At 40.6% G+C, this 16,230-nt stretch overlaps 1 protein-coding gene across 4 annotated transcripts in view; it reads right to left on the bottom strand.

The window, feature by feature from the left end:
• PALM2AKAP2 (PALM2 and AKAP2 fusion) overlaps nucleotides 1-16,230 on the bottom strand; it is a 281,930-nt gene that overhangs the window by 23,499 nt on the left and 242,201 nt on the right. The gene's annotated exons all lie outside the window — the stretch shown is intronic.

The raw sequence follows: 16,230 nt of genomic DNA, 5'->3' as shown, positions 1-16,230 counted from the left end.
TCATTTAAGATCCCCTATCTGTTTAAAACCCTCATTTTGTCATTATTTCATGCCTGTGTCTTTGTCTGTGTCTAAGAATGAGCGCTGGATTTCCAAGTTAATACTGACTTGGCAGTTTAGAGTCTTCAAAGATTTGCACATGCAGCACACAACACACCTATGATCTTGGTATTTTAAAAATGCTTTCCACACCTAAAGGAAATCTCATAATGCTTCTACAGATGAAAACTATTACTGCCCCTGCTTCGCAGAAACAGATGCTAACGTGCAGGAACGTGATTCATACCAAGACGGAAAAAGGATGTGGCAGGGAATGCTCATTTCTCAGTGGCTCAGTCCTGGTCATCAAACATAGGGTAAAATTACATGGTGTTGAGAAAACATAGGGTCTTTCCCCAGCCCACATGGAAACCCACACACAACTGGACCTGGGAGACAGGAAGCATCTACAACTCCCATGGCATGAAGACCACCACAAGCAGCATGACAGGGACGAGAGTCATGGTCTCCTCCCTCCCACATCTTTGATCTGCAGTGCAGATGCACTGGATTCATATTTTTCCCTGACATATTGCCTCTGCTCACAAGGAGGTTAGTGAAAGAAAACACTCTTTATCTTAAGGTACAGGCAGATTTTACTGATCAAGCAGCCTAATGAACTTCCTGTAAGGAAAGTCTGAAGGAACTTCTGATTAGGCTGGCAACATGGCAATTAATTTCTCAACAATTCTATACTGCTAAAAGGCAAAACCCTCCCCCCAAAAAACCCCAAAACAAAAATCCCTCAAAAAACCTCAAAGAAAAAATAATTTTAAACACAATTCTTCAAAAAGAACTTGCTAAATCTTGCTAACTTCCTACATCATGAAAACCAAAAGTGACACATCTATTCACTTTGACTAAGCTTAAATGTGCTGTCTGAGCTTTCTGTCTCCCTTTCCATGTGTTTTTTATGTGTGATGCACAGTTTTGCAGAGCAAATGGCACTGATCAAACTCTGTGAACTTAGAGACCACCAGCCAAGGCACCATTGTCTGCTAGTCACCCCCATCCTTGCTGTTCCTTATCCAGCATGCTATTAATACACACTGCAGCAGAGGATGATCAACAAGGAGCACAATGGCATTTACCAGTGACCTGAACAATCACTTTGCCATTGGATTTATATAGGCAGTCAAACACATTTGACATACCTTAAAGACTTACAGCCAGTCAGCCAGAAGAGCTCTATCTAAAAACACTTTGAAGGTCTTTCTGACTAATGATGTAGTTGTACACAGTGGAAGACAATGCTGGCTTCAGTCACAACAAATATTGTGCTTAAACTTTGGAAAAATCTTTAAAAACAAAAAACTTGCTTTTGTCTATACATTTTACTGGACAAACTTCACTGGTTCTACTCATTTCACTTCTTTGCTTCATGCTGAACCTAGAAATTCTCCAGCTGAAGTTTCTAGCAGCACTTTTCTTAAAATATATTGTATTTTTCATCATTTAAATATCTAAATGTGGCCAGTTTCTTCTTTAGTACTATTACAGATATACTCAAGAAATCAGATTTTCTGCAAACAAATACAGAACAAGTATAAAAAGTCCATAGTTTTTCTAGTGGGCACAGAAGAAAGGAAAGAATCATACATAGGATTTCTTTTAACCTGGAAGTGCAAGAATTGCACTTGATCTGCTGGCAGAGCTTCATGAACACAACTGGTTCTCAGGCGACAGGCTTAACACTGCAGTACCTTTTTGACATTTGGGGTTAAATATTCCCTGCTTGACTTGCTGGTGCAAAAAGGGGCTTCTTGGTACCTAGAGCAGTGTATGCAAAAAGTGAGGACTGATGGCTGTACTCTGCCACACAAACCATGAGTATGCAATTATGTTCCTGTTAATATTTGCTTCTAATCAGACAGATCAAAGCCACTAATGACATTGGGAGCTAATTACATATTCTCTGCAGCCAAAAGAACATACCTTCAATGTACACAGAAAATCAATTAATGAAGATGTTCACTGGTGCCACTAAAACACATTTCCCCACAGAGCCAAACCACAGCAGAAGGGTCCCCTGTTCTGTGCTTCTAGTTCCTCCACACCGTGGAGCTGGGAATATACCCCTGATGGTCCCCGGACCGCATTCACTAAAGCACGTCTACTTACTTACTTCCATCACTGGTCACACCATATTTGAATATTCATGTTATGTAACAGAACCACAGGTGCAGTGTTTTACCTAAATCTCTCGGCAATTAAAAGCCCATTCTCTCACCATAGCTACCATCCACAGCTCACAATTAAGCCACAGGCACATGACTGTCTAATCAGGGCATGCATTTGTGACAGCACGTAACTCTAGAAGTGCGTATGTCTCTCAATTAGTCTGGCACATACAATTATGTAGCAAAACAGACAATTATGCAGCAAAAACTCTTGAGGAAACAGTTGGTACTTATTGGAGGAGGCTTTCTTTGCTAGGGATTAGAAACAGCATGAAGAGGGCTCCTGGAATGGCAGAGAAGCTAGTGAGGAATGCTAAGAGAGGAAAAATATTACTAGGAAACCCATACAATTTTCTTTCTCAACACATTCTGGCAGAATCTGGAGACAGCTTTGTAAGGTCATGGCAATGAAAGTATGTTCCAGACACTCCTGTGAGGAGCAGAAGTCGATCTACCAATGAATCACCTTCAGAAGAGAAGCAGCTGACAAAAACAGGCTTTTCAAGGCAGTCCAGGGACAGAGCCTGCCCAGGATACTGGATAGGTATGGGAAAATGGCACATGTCAGGATGAGGACAGCATGGGTGGGAGGAGGTTTGGGGGAGGAGGTTTGGAGGAGGAGGTCGGTGGGATGCACAGACCCCCTGCCTCAGCTGTTTGGCACAAGAAAGCAAGCTTTTCAGGGGGCTGCTTTTACTTCTCAGTGATAAACCTGGACCAACAGCTCGGTATTTGCCACCTACAGGGAGAAGGCTTTTCAAAGCCTGCAACATTACAAAGACCTGTGAATGGGAAATGGCATGCACTCAATCCTAATTGTAGTCAGCAATACAGCATTCACAGTGTTTCCCTTATACTGCTCAACTACACCCAGATTTTCCAGAAGTTGCAGTTACATTTACACAATCTCTGCATGTGCATTCATTTCTAAGTCAAGATGCAACTGGGTAATTGGTGTCACTTCTACAATGCTGCTGCACTTTAGTAAACTACAGTTATTAGCAGCTTAGAAAATTATTAGCATATTTTCTCTTTGGCTGAATTCTTCGTCTACAAAAGTGTAAGTGTTTGGGCAATCAGTTCTTTTACAAGGAAAAAAATGTGGGTGTGCTACTAGCAAGACCCAGCAAACATACTGCCAGTGCCTTCCTTTGTTTGATGTAACACAAAATGCCTACAGAACAAGTGGGAGGTAATCCTTCTGAGCCACGCCAGCATTCTTTTGAAGCAACAGTGGCAGTGGTGGGGAAGGAGAGGAAAAGATAAAACAAGTGAAAAGTTTTATGGTTTAAGAAAATCTGAAAATTTTTCCTCATTACAGGCTTCTACAATCACTCCAGCCAAGTTTCAGGACAGCTTCTGATGTTGGTCTCCTGGCTTCATTAGCATTGTAAACCTTCCACTTCATTTTCTTTTGGAAATGGTCCTGTACTTCATCTGCTTTTCCTCTCACTTGCTTGGGCACTGAACCAGTGTTTTGTTCAACCCTTTCCCCTCTGCTCTTGGATCAGACCTTGGGCCCACCATAACTCAAGCAGTTTTAGTACTAAAACCACATTAGGATGTAGTTGACTGGTCAATCCATACCTCTCTACTGATGTCAACCATCTTCTCTTCAACTACTGTCTTGTCCTGCCTTTCTTATGTCTCTGCAAATGAGAAGGAACCAAATGATGGGATGGATTTGTTAGGAGGCTGACTCTGGCAAACCTTCAAGAGAGCAGCTACCTTCTCTCACCGTTCGGTCACCAGCTGCCATCTGTGTAACAGGTGAAGCCAATTCCAAACACTGCAGAGACAAAAGTCAATGCACTTCCATGCTTCCAGACAGCACCCTGTCCAGTGACAAAGCCCCTAGCAACACAGGCATTGCTACACGCTTGCTTAGTGACAGCAAGAGTGTCTTCAGAGATGTCATTTACTGTAAAAGGATGTTACAACATGAAGTGTTGCTGCTCAAGTAATGCTAGAGTTGTATAAGATGCTAGCACCTATCCCTCACAGCTCATGTTCCCTACCACTCAACAGATGCTCAGACAGGTGCCATCATCCCACCCCATCCCAGATGGGAATGACAGACCAAATCACTATGGTGGCTCCTGTCTCACAATAGCTTGTGTGTTCCCTTCATCCCTCCCCTGGCAGGCTCTCATGGGGCAGCTGCCACTCCATTCACCTCCAAAAACATGGTGATCCGCCCTCATCACTAGAGGGACAATAATGCACCAGTGGAAGCCTTTGAAGAAAGCAGTCTGAAGAAATGGGCCAAACACTTTGTGTTTTGAAAATTTCTTGTTCAAGTGAGGTAAGATAAAGCAGTAGCTAAAAGATAACCTTAAAAAAAAATCGCAGAACTGGGACAAAAATAGAGATGCAAATGATGATGTGGAGTTCAACAAAAGAAAGTGGATTTCTATTCACATTACCTACACAAATCATGTATCATCATTAGAAGAAAATGAAAACCAAATCCAAACACAGTGTGTTGTCTTGCTCCTGCATAAAAAGGTCTCCTTTCTTTCACGCAGTATTTCATACTGACACCTAAGTGTTTTCAAACTATTATGCAATGTGTTGTCAAAAAAATGTACACTTTTTCACTTAATGAAAGAAAATTCAAGTTTCAAAAAAAATAAATCCCCAAATCCTGTCATCAGATATTGAATTTAAGACATGTCAAGCACATGCTGGAACTACCTTGAACAGTCATACTCATACTTGCAAACCAAAATCAAGACCTGGCCTGTTCCTCTCACAGTGCATTACACAGTGCCTTTAATATACAGTCCAAAACCATTTCTGATGACTAAAATGTGTTAGTGTTTAGTGTACACAGCTCACTATGCTCCTCAGTGACTCTTCTGAGGTTAGCCAGACAGTACAATCCTTTCTTTATGAAACGCTGGCTTGTCTCCTAGGCACTTCAGAAATCACAAGGGTACATTCTAAAAATCAATGCGACTTCATACTACCTCTCCTGAAGAAGCAGTGAGGGGCTCTTTTGGAATGCAGACACTAATAAGAGCTGTGGGGATACAATGCCCAAGCAAGTGCTTACTTGGAGAGCTTGTGGTGTGGCATTTTTAAAGTGGTTTTCTTATTTCCTTTTTTCAATCTGTTATAGAAAAGAAGTTGTGATTGCATTTGTTCAGAAAGCACATGAAAGGCTGCAATATTCTTTTTCATTCCATCTGAGCCACAGGCTTCAGCTTCCCCATGTAACACACTATAAAGTTCTTTTATCAAATCAAACTCCCATCTTCTTTTGCTGCTGTAATAAGTTGAAGATGGATAAAACACATCTCAAAAATGAATAATCATAAACATACTGTAAGGTAGGATATTTTAATGATGAACACATAATCAACTGATACTGTATTTTTCCAAATGTGCCTCTATAGCTCCAGTATTTTCTATGCCCTCAATGACAAATAGCTTAAGTTTTACTTGGGCAAATAAGGATCCAAATTTGGAATAAACTTTACTACTTCCCATGAACTCCAAGGTAGGTAAATGGGAAGCAGTGTTCTACAGGAAGGAAACCACCTGATCCTGTATGTCAGTTATTTTCACTTGCTTCCTAGAAACATAGATCTGGTCTCTCCCTAAAGAATTTGCAACTCTCATGACTGAATTTTAACTATTGCTACAGGAGCAAGGAAAACAAGTATCTTCCTCTTTATTTTTTGTGCAGCTACTGTAAAAAAGCAACAGTAAAAGGCTAACTACTTTTTATGAAATATTTTGATTCCTGCAAAGAACTGTAACTGCATGAAGTACCTGCACCGACAAAGTATTTATGCAGAAATTAATATTTAGGACAAAAGTCTGCTAACTTCTAAACGAAAAGGAGTATCACCTCTGATAAAGAAAAAACATTGCACAGTTTATCAGAGTATGATGGTTACATAGCTAGTAGAAGGGAAAGCAATATATATTCAAGCAGTAAAAATTTGGATACTACTCTGTGTGGGGCTGGTTAGCTTTGCTATGAAAACTGTTCAGTTCTACAGTAATCAAGACGCAAATCTGGAATTACACAAAGCTGTGATTAAATTTTCCTTCAGGAAGTGCAGAACTGTTTGGTACTGCCACAGTCTACGCTCATCCCCATGCCCCATTTTCTGTCAGCCACACAGAGGGAGAGTGAGGAGCTTCAGAACCCAAGAGATGGGTGATTTCAGGTACTTAGAACCTGTTTTCAAAAGGCCATTCTTGTGTTCTCTACACTGCTGGCCTCTTGGTAATGTAGGTCAGCCTGAAAATGCAACTGAATTAGATCACTAAATGCATACGTAAGAATGCATTTCATCCAGAAAAATGTATTTTTATCATCCCTCTTATCAGCTCAAATTCCACTTCTGATGGTACTTTCAGTTCCAAAGTGATTTCTACATCAGAAGAAAAATGCACTGCCATGTATTTTCCATATTGCTTCACTCCATTCCCTTGGACAGAATGGGGAGGACAGTACACCCTGTCTGCAGGCATGGGAAACACACCAGTGCTACAGAGGAACAGCACTGTACTCAAGGTCAATACAAACCATGTTAGCGTGTTAATCAACTACACCACCATAGATGGTTAGCACTTTTTAACTTTAATATGTGTTTTTCCTAAGGCTTAGTTTTATATGGTTTGTCTCTGAAATCTGCCTTTGATGAAACAAGATTTAATACTTCCAGCAGCTGGGATACTTGATTTAAAAATGTTGTAGTGCCAAGACACTTAAAATGGTTAACATGATCTGCTGAAGCAGCATCCAACTAACGTGTTCACACTAACTATGTGCAAATGTATTTAGAAGATTGTACCACTACCTGACAGGGAATATGATGCACGACACAATCCTTATGGAACAGAAGGAAAATTCCTTCTTCACAGCTGAGCCCCAGTACCATGAACTGCTGCACTTGCAGAGTCCATTTGGACTCAGCTGGTGCTGGTGGATATGAGCTAAGGGCTCTGTTGTTAGTAGCACTCTCTCACATTCAGCTGCTGGTTTGATGTTAAGAGGAGAAACCCCAATTGAACAAGGACAGGAAAATGTTCATCTTAACATGTAGAGTGTCCAGTACAGATACTGAGTTGAGCAGAACACCACTTTTGAATGTATGCATCAAAAAATCAGTTTCACAAACTCTTGTGGTTGAAAGCCGCACAGCACATGTCGAGGATGGAACAATTGCTCTGACAAAGCATGATCTAATCCCAGCAGGGAGGGGGAAAAGGATGCTAAACTAAACCTTGCTCTTAATACTCTCTAAACCATCTAGATAATGTCAGCACAAGGAGGAGTGACCTTTATAGTTGCTTGCACAAAAAACCCTATGAGACAAGAGGATTTCCAAAATTCCCTGGTCTTTTCACTGGGAGCAAGGGGGGTTCCTGTTCCTGTTCCATCTAAAGAATGGATCCACAACCCTCCGATGTAAATGAGAGATGTAGAGAAAAACAATGGCATGGTAATCATTTTGGTGCATGAGAAAGGGACCTCTGAAAGTAGGTATTTGGGTTAGATAGGGGCAGAAGGAAGGCAGTAAACCGAGACAAAAGGCTATGCAGTACACTTGGTCTCAGAGCATTATTAATAGATGTAAGGAACAGAGATAAAGGTGCTGTAAACATACGGATTTTTTTCACTGGCTTATACAATTCTGTAAATCTGTCATAAATAGCAGTCTAAACTGCATTTTCTGAACAAAGATACATGATCTCTATGCTGCAGCTCTTTCACTTATTTTCAAGGGCAATATAGTAGGAACTGAAATTCTTTCACAGAAGCAACTACTTACAAACCTTTTCAAAGAAAGACTAAGATAATTTTTCACCTTCTTTCACTTCATTGCTTCACAAATGCCATCTGTTGGAGATCATACTGCTATTAACTGTTTCCTAAAGCCTAATTAATACTTGCTGCACTTCTGAAAGCTATGGTTCTTCCATATCTACTGGAGTTTGACAGAAGTGCTGCCACAGAGGTTGTGTTGGGTTAAAGGAACAAATTATGCTCAGAAATGTAAGGCTAAATAGCTGTTTCATAGCTGAAGCAGGTTAAGAATTATACCTGATGTTTTGTCTATATCAGGAGCACTTGTTACAGCTGCTCTCATCCATTAGATTAAGACCCATCACAACAAAATCTCCTTAAATGAAGGTATGCCTGCGTAACTGTGCATGGTGAAGTGCGTCTCAGCCTGCTCTGCTGGGAGCACGAAGAGTTGGCCAATGTTTATTCACTGCAGGCAGTGAGCTTTGGGAGGGTTGGAGTCTGAGGGCTCAATCAGCCAGCTGGGTTGAGCACTCTGTGGATTGCTTTCTTCAAGGAAATGGGGTTATTTTAAAGCTAGTGACCCCAGAAACTCTCTATTAAGACAGTGCATGTACTGGTTTAAAAAGGTTCCTATTTATAATCAGCTTTCCTCAAAATGTATTTTAGGCTGTTACTTCCCGGCTCAGGCAAAAGCAGAACACTGGAACACTATAAAAAGAAAACTGAAAGGACATGAAGAAAGGATATCTATCCTAGTCCTAACTCCAAAATCACTTGCTTTATGTAAATAAAGAGAGGGAAAATATGACTGTGATCAAAGGATGTAACTGAAGCCTCTGCCACCAGTAGTGTTACACACACAAGTGGGGAGAGCAGCTGCTTCCAGCAAGTGGCTGGCACACCACCTCCCCTCAGTCATGCTCTCCAATGTGTCACCATGACCAGAGTCCAGCAGGGAACTACTACACAAAAATGTTTTCACTCTTTTTCCAGAAACGCACCATGGAAAAAACAGCATTTGGGGTACAAACTGGAGATTTTACAGAAGGGCTAAAACCTTCTAACTTAGTGAATTGTAGTTCACAGAGTTCTTCCTCCAAGAGCTCGCATGTAATGTAACTTTCTGAATGGCGCACACAAAAACGCACACACACTCAAAGATACACATCCACAAAATGAAACCCACCATCATTAAATGATTAATCCAGTGTAGCCAGGATGATCGGGGACTTTACAATACCACTTCAACAAACATCCAGCAAATAAATAATACTTAACAGAAAAGTTAAAAAGAAAAACTCCCATATATTGCAGGGTCTATGGAACAGTGTTGCTACTAAGATGCCAAGTGCATGCAGTTTGTAAGGAGGATGTTGCTAAATTCTCCACATGCCATTGCTGTCCCTAGGCTATAAATATGACCTACCACGTGAGTGTGGTGCTGTGAACAGTTAGCAATTTCATCTAAGCTTTGCTTGCAACACAAATTGAACATTACAGTCATCTCACTATCTCCTGCAGGAGAGTAGTTCATTGAAAGTGAGACTTGGATAGGATTTTTTTTCTAATTCCTTATTTGGGAAAGTAAGGAATTTGGGCAGTTGAGAAATTCCTGGGAGTGAGACATCTCCTTTCAGCACCTACTACTTCCTGTCCTTCTGCCCCTGCTCCCTTCCCCTCTTCCAAGAGAAAACTCATTATTCCTTCTTTTCCTGCTGAAAAGTCACTGATTAAATGACCTACAACACATCTGGACTACATTAGGTTATTATTTGATTAAGGCACTCATCACTTGCTATTTCAGCAAGTGGAGAATTAAGATAATGATAGAGGAATATAGTGTGAACTGAAGCGGCTATTGCCATTCATGCTGCTCTGCTTGCAAAGTCCTTCAGATTGCCCAGTCCCTCAGTTGTGGGTTCTTTTTTGCCTGATTACAGAAGAATGATATAAATAGTGGTTAATTCATTTAATGTTGGCAAGATTATTAAAGCCAATTATGCTGTTACATTAAGGGTTGCTGTATTTCTCAGACAATTTGCGATCTGGTAAGAAATGCTTGATTTGAGGTATTTTAAACAGTCACAAAAAGGCTCAGCATTAAACTGCAAGTAGCACGTCACATTTCTGTACAAACAGAAGTTTGACACATTCCAGATAAAATTGCTTTAGAGGACAGGGGGGAAGACACAAAAATGCCTTAACCAGAGCTTCTCAAAGAGTATTGTTTAATAGCACATCACATCAGAAATAACTCCATTTTCAGTATTTGAAGTGACTGCATGATACTTCAGATATGGAGTCTGTGTACAGAAACATAAAAGCACAAGCTAGAAAGAAAGATCATCTCGTCTTGGCTTTCAGATATTCTCCCCTAAAATATCCTTCCTCATTTCACAGGAAGGATAGCATGCACTGAGGTATCAACTAAGCATCACAGCATGCATCAAATGCCATAGAAACAAGGAATGCTGTTGCTGCTAAATGTGACTGTTCACAGTACTATGCTTGATTTCCTTCAGTGCTAAACAACTGTAAGATGAAGTTGAACAGACACTCTGAAAGTGTCTTTATGAGCAGAAGTTTGCTTTACAGTGTCAAGAAGGATAATACACTCAACTAGTGAGAAACATACTTTTCTCCACAGTAACTAAAGAATTCAGCCAGAAGACTGCAAGTGCTGCCTAAAAAATACACACAGTGGACATGCTGAGTGGTTTTCCTAGTTATCAAATGCACAGGAAATACAAAAGTATCTTTTCTCCTTAGAATCAATATTCTTCTGTATTACATCTACGTAGAAAGTTGTAAATTTCACAACCCTCCGCCTACTGCTCACAATTAACAAACCAGCTACAAAGAAATCTACAAACATCATGGGGGAAAATGGTGTTTTAAATATTCCTCCTGATATTGAATGATAAAGGCTCAATGAAGATACATGTCACAGGTCAGAAGTCTTAGCTTACCCTTACTCTTTGTTTCTGTCAACTCTGAAGCAAATCCCAAATATGCTGTTTTTCACAAAGGCCTTCAGTTTTCTTGGCTCATTAAGTCAAATTTCTTGCCCAGCTCATTACAGGACTGTGATGTCATAGGCTAAGGGAGGGCTGATTTAAAAAAAAAAAAGGAAAAAAAGAGGAAACCCACACCCTCAGCCCATTCACACAGAGCCTCTTTTAAAGGAAAATTCCAGTTCACACTACTCAGCAAGAGCATGACTTCACTTAACCTCTAAGGGAGCCACCTCCTTAGAGATACTTCCAAAAAGCACCATGTTGGCAACAGACCTTAAGGTGTTTTCAGCTAACATACACTGGGGTTTACTGTTGTCGTTTTGGGATTTTGGGTTTTTTTGTCTGGGGAGGGTGGCAGCAGGTGGCAACAACACAACCTGTGGCTGGCTTAGTACTAAAAAGGAGCAATTACAAGAAGGGCTGCTGCGAAAGACACAGGCTTCAAGCAGTAACTAGATGCAATTTTTACCTACCAGGAAACAAAAAAAACCAGCTCAACTATATCCTTTCCACAGGAGAGGTTGAAATGTTAACTAAAGTGCTTAAGGCACCCTTGGTAATCTCTTTCAGAAAACTTTGGCCAGAGCAGTGAGGTACAGCCTGTATGAAAAGTACCAACCAAATGGAAAAAACTGAATAGAAAGAATGCAAAAAAACCCTGCCCAAATTTAGAAGGGAGGGTGGTAAAGGAAAAAAGGAAAATGTTTTCTACAGCACAGTACTTGTTCATTATTGCTGCCTCTTGGCTAGTGACATTTGAGTATCCCCGGATTACGTTTCCTGGAGGGTTGATAGTTAAAGGTAAAAACATGACCTATGCTGACAAGACACCCCCTGCAAAGGCCCTCTGGACTTTGGGTTAAAATGGCTTGAATTTAGAGTCACACCTGCTGCTATAGATGACACAGCTTAAGCATTGAAATAGCAAATTTTACTCATCTGAAGAATTATGTAAGATATTGATTTGCTTTCCTACTACTTCCAGGGTATCAGCAAAGGGAAGGCACAGCCATTTTTTAATCAGCAATGATGAAAATGAACAGCAGTGACATTTTTAATAGGAGAACCCTTGAAGTGGTAGCTCATTTCACCAGATGCTCTACCACCTGAGCCACATTAAATGAAGCAAGTCAAGCCTCTACAGTTAAATGGGCTGGTAAGAAACTCTGTCACCTGTTGAATGAATCTATGAGAACAGAACAGTCTCACCAGAGGAAAAAAAAAAGAAGAAAAGGCACTTAACATCCCTGTCCTAAAATAAAATTAAGAGTGGCTTTGGTGAGCCTAAAGTGACAGGAAATACTGTGAGCTGTCATATACCACCTCCTATACTGTCTGCACAAGGACCAGACATTATTACATTAGTTATAGATTTTACAAAAATAGCTATTTTTTTTCCTTTGGATCATCTCAGAATTCTACACTATGGAGCCGAATAGATGTCCTAGAGAGAAATAATATACTGTATTAAGTGTATGTATTTAAAATTCAATTTCTATAGCTGCTTATTGATTAAATACGAATTTTAAGTAACCCTGCTTCATCTGTAGTCACTGAAGAAGCGGAAGGTCACAAGACTTTTATCTTCCACACTCTTCGTGACACCAACCGTTCTAAAGCCCCACAAGTCCAGGTCACTGGAGGACAGAGGTGTTACTGGAGCACTACCCAGGTATGCAGGAGATGGAGCTCAAGACCCTTGTTTGATACAGAGTTGCCCACTTGATGTGTAAATGCTCTGTTTTCACTGAACCCTGAAAGAATTGCACTAGAAAAAAGTTTCGTTTTTTTTCCAAAAAAATTACCTGTTTCTCATATCAACTGGTTATGAAAAACAGGAATAACTTGTCCTTAACATAATGGTACATTGCAAGAATGAGCTGGGCTATTGGTAATGCTGCGTGTACAGTATAGCAGTGTATCAAAGGCAGCAGATACACTCTGTTAAACTGTCTTCTGCCAGAGCTGACTTCAGATAAACACACAATTTTTTCCCCTCAGTAATTCAGACCCACCATTACCATCAGCTTTAAATAAGTTGGGGTTTTTTTCTTTTTTTTTTTGTTAAAGTCTTAGTCCCTCCCAAAAGACCCTCGAGTTCATTAAAAAAAATTGTAGCGCTCTTGGTTGAAGAAAAAGGTTGAACAGAAACTTGAAACAGCTGAATGATCAAGAAACAAATAAAAATGCAGAAATTCAAGTCAAAGTGGTCCAAGAACAATTTAAAATGATTCCTCTTAATCTCCTGAAGCGCAAAGATTCTTCAGATGTCTGAACTTTATACCAACTCTTCTGCCTGGTTCTAAGCAGTAGGCCCCCGGGTCCTCTACACAGTGCCATACGAAAATGCAGTTAGTTATGGAGATTGAAATGTAGTGGAGAGCCTGTATTGGTATCACAGATCCACTGGACAATCTGCAAGTATTAATCTCTGAAGACATGAAGAGCAAGACTGTAAAAGACAAAGAGTGCTGGCCTCAATATCTGAGAAAAAAAAAGGACCATCATGAAGTGATTTACCTGCTTCAGGCCCTAATCTTCCAAATTTGCTGCACAAATGCACATTAAATACTATTTTTGACTAAATCTGTGTATATGAAAAGCTAGTGTAAGGCAGTCAACTCCTAATTTTTTTCCGGAGTTCTGAGGATTCTTGGGTCTGCAGCCAAATTTGCCCTTGAGACTGGCAGGTCATAGGCAATTCTAGTGCTGAATGGCCACGACTGCCCTGTCCATGCCACAAAGCAACCTGTAGAGGGAGACGAGATGTGTAAGAGCTCAACCAATCAATGAAAAAGTTGTACCTAGGTGCACTGTGTTCTCCAAAATGGTGTTGTGACTTTGGGGCACCTCTTTAATTCAAAACACCTCTCCTCTGTGAACCTTCGAGATAGGTGATGAGATCTGAATTTGGGGCACAGTCTATGCTAGGAGTGTTTCTTGTAAAAGCCATCTCAGATTTTAGCTGCTGGTTCCGACTTGTGGTTATGGTTAAACACAAATTCTTTAAAAATGTGGCAGAAACAGTGATTTGCAGAGTTACAGCTACTGATTAAGTAGTAACAAAAATTATAGCAATCACAAGCCTTTTCAGCTATCTGAGGACACAGAAGCTTCCCTATCAGCCCAAACACCTTGCCCCACCCTGGATGTAACTGCATTCAGAATACTGGGTTAGTATTACAATCTGTTGTAAAAGGCTAATTCTGTTAACATATGGTTGAAAAAAAAAAGAGGGGACAGGAGGGAAAAAGATGGGTTTCTCTTTATGGAAGGTATACACAAGCTTTACATAAACCAAACAAATCCTCTTGTACATCCCTTTCCTGTTCAGGGAGTAAATAACCTGACTGACTTTCCATCATACTAGCACCCTTATACGACTACTGTATTTAAGATGTGCAAAGCAGAAATAAAAACAAATATCAAAAATATTCCTTTACCTCCTTCTGTATCAACAGTCTTTGCATGACACATACCTCATTGGAGAAAGTGTTTTCCCTCTCCTCTGTGTTACAGCAAAGTTGTGTGCACATGAAGAAAGTTTTTACAGGACCAGAGTCATTGCAGCTCATTATCTTCAAACTACATTATCACCACAGACAGCTCTGTCTGGGACAGAGTGAAAAGTGCCCCAGAAGGTTGGCTGCTTGAAGCAAAACTGGTGCTTAAGCATGCAACTGCTAAAGTTTACTTAACATTTTAAGGATTTCCTTCTCATTTTCACTACCTCCTCTACAAATCTACCCTTACCAATCCAGCAGAGGATTAAATACAAGTGATGAACATCAGAGAACATGCTATGCAAGAAACCAGAGTAAAACAACAAAGGAGATACTCTAGAACTCTTAATGCCAGCCTGTCACTGGATGGTTTGGTGCTTTTAGGCTTTTAAGTGAATTGCTCTGTTCTTCAGCCTTTCCTCCGGTTAAAACATTTGACTTCTTTATGTGGCCCCACCAGCGTGAGTCAATGCAGACAGCACAGATCAGGAGCCTGGAGGCAAGTCTTCTGAGCAGGTGCCCATTCCGCTCATGATGCCAGTCTGATCACGCCTGCTCAAAAGTACATTTTCAATATTTGGCAGATAGCCCACAGCAGCCAGGGAAGTCAATTTGACAGCATTCCTTCTTGCAACAAATACTTTCAGAAAGTACATCGTTTTCTTGGATATTTCCTCATGTTTAAGGAGCTATTTGATAACAAAGCAAATCCAAAGAATTTAATCTGGTGAGCAATCTTAATTGTTCTTCCTCCTCCATTCAGGGAAATCACAGCTTTAAACCCAAAGGCCACTTCTATTTATTTTAAGAGTACAAACTGGCTCTGTCAGTTTAATTTCCCCTGGTGCTGTAACCAGACCTGCTGTTCTTCTTATAAAGCCAACCGGCATGAGACAGAAATAAAACCAATTTGTGAGATATGCTGCATGGACAGCTTGCTCACATCTCAAACCTCTCTTTTCAGAGCAGACCCCCGATCTGACACCCGTGTTTCAGACAAAGTCTTGACTGCCACTGTAGCAGCAGGAGAATAACTGCTTAGCATGAATCACACGAGGGCAGCCACCAAAATAAATTCCAATGGGAAATTGTCACATTAAACTTTGATTGGGGAACAGAGGGCTTTACATTTCACTAGTGCTTTGCATTTTCTGGGTGATATGCAATGGGGAGGTGCAATGCAGTTTTTTGTTGCTGGCCACTGTCACGAGGGAAGGGTCCAGTGCCAGGCTGTGGCACTGCGTGCTGTTGGGTCTGTGTCTTCTTATGACAGAAAAAGACTACAGCTTCTTTGGAAAGAAAATTCCTCCAGCATGTACTTGTACTTACATGAATGTCTACTCATGCTGGCAGCTGGGCTGGGTAACATATTTAGGAAATGTTCAACTCTGTTCAAAATGAAAAGTTTGTATTCAATTCAACTCACAAGAATACCTGGAGGCCCTCCCTTGATGCTGTTTGGTTTGAAATTAATTTCCAGTGCTAAAACAGGTCTTCATTCTTATTCCCATGCTGAATGGGTAAAACTTCTTAAAAGATGTGTTTACACTTGACTGCTCTGAAAACTGGGGATTTGGGAGCATTCTCCATTCAGAAAGAAAGTTGCACATGGCATGTTTAGTACTCCCAGCCCAGCAAACATAACATACCTTGTCAAAATTCCCAGGGCTGGAGCCATAAATGCCAATCAGCTGACAGTGCTGCATTATCACAAAAAG

This window comes from Pithys albifrons, chromosome Z, assembly GCF_047495875.1.
Source record: "Pithys albifrons albifrons isolate INPA30051 chromosome Z, PitAlb_v1, whole genome shotgun sequence".
NCBI classification, from domain to species: domain Eukaryota; kingdom Metazoa; phylum Chordata; class Aves; order Passeriformes; family Thamnophilidae; genus Pithys; species Pithys albifrons.
This window is presented reverse-complemented; position numbering and strand designations above follow the sequence as displayed.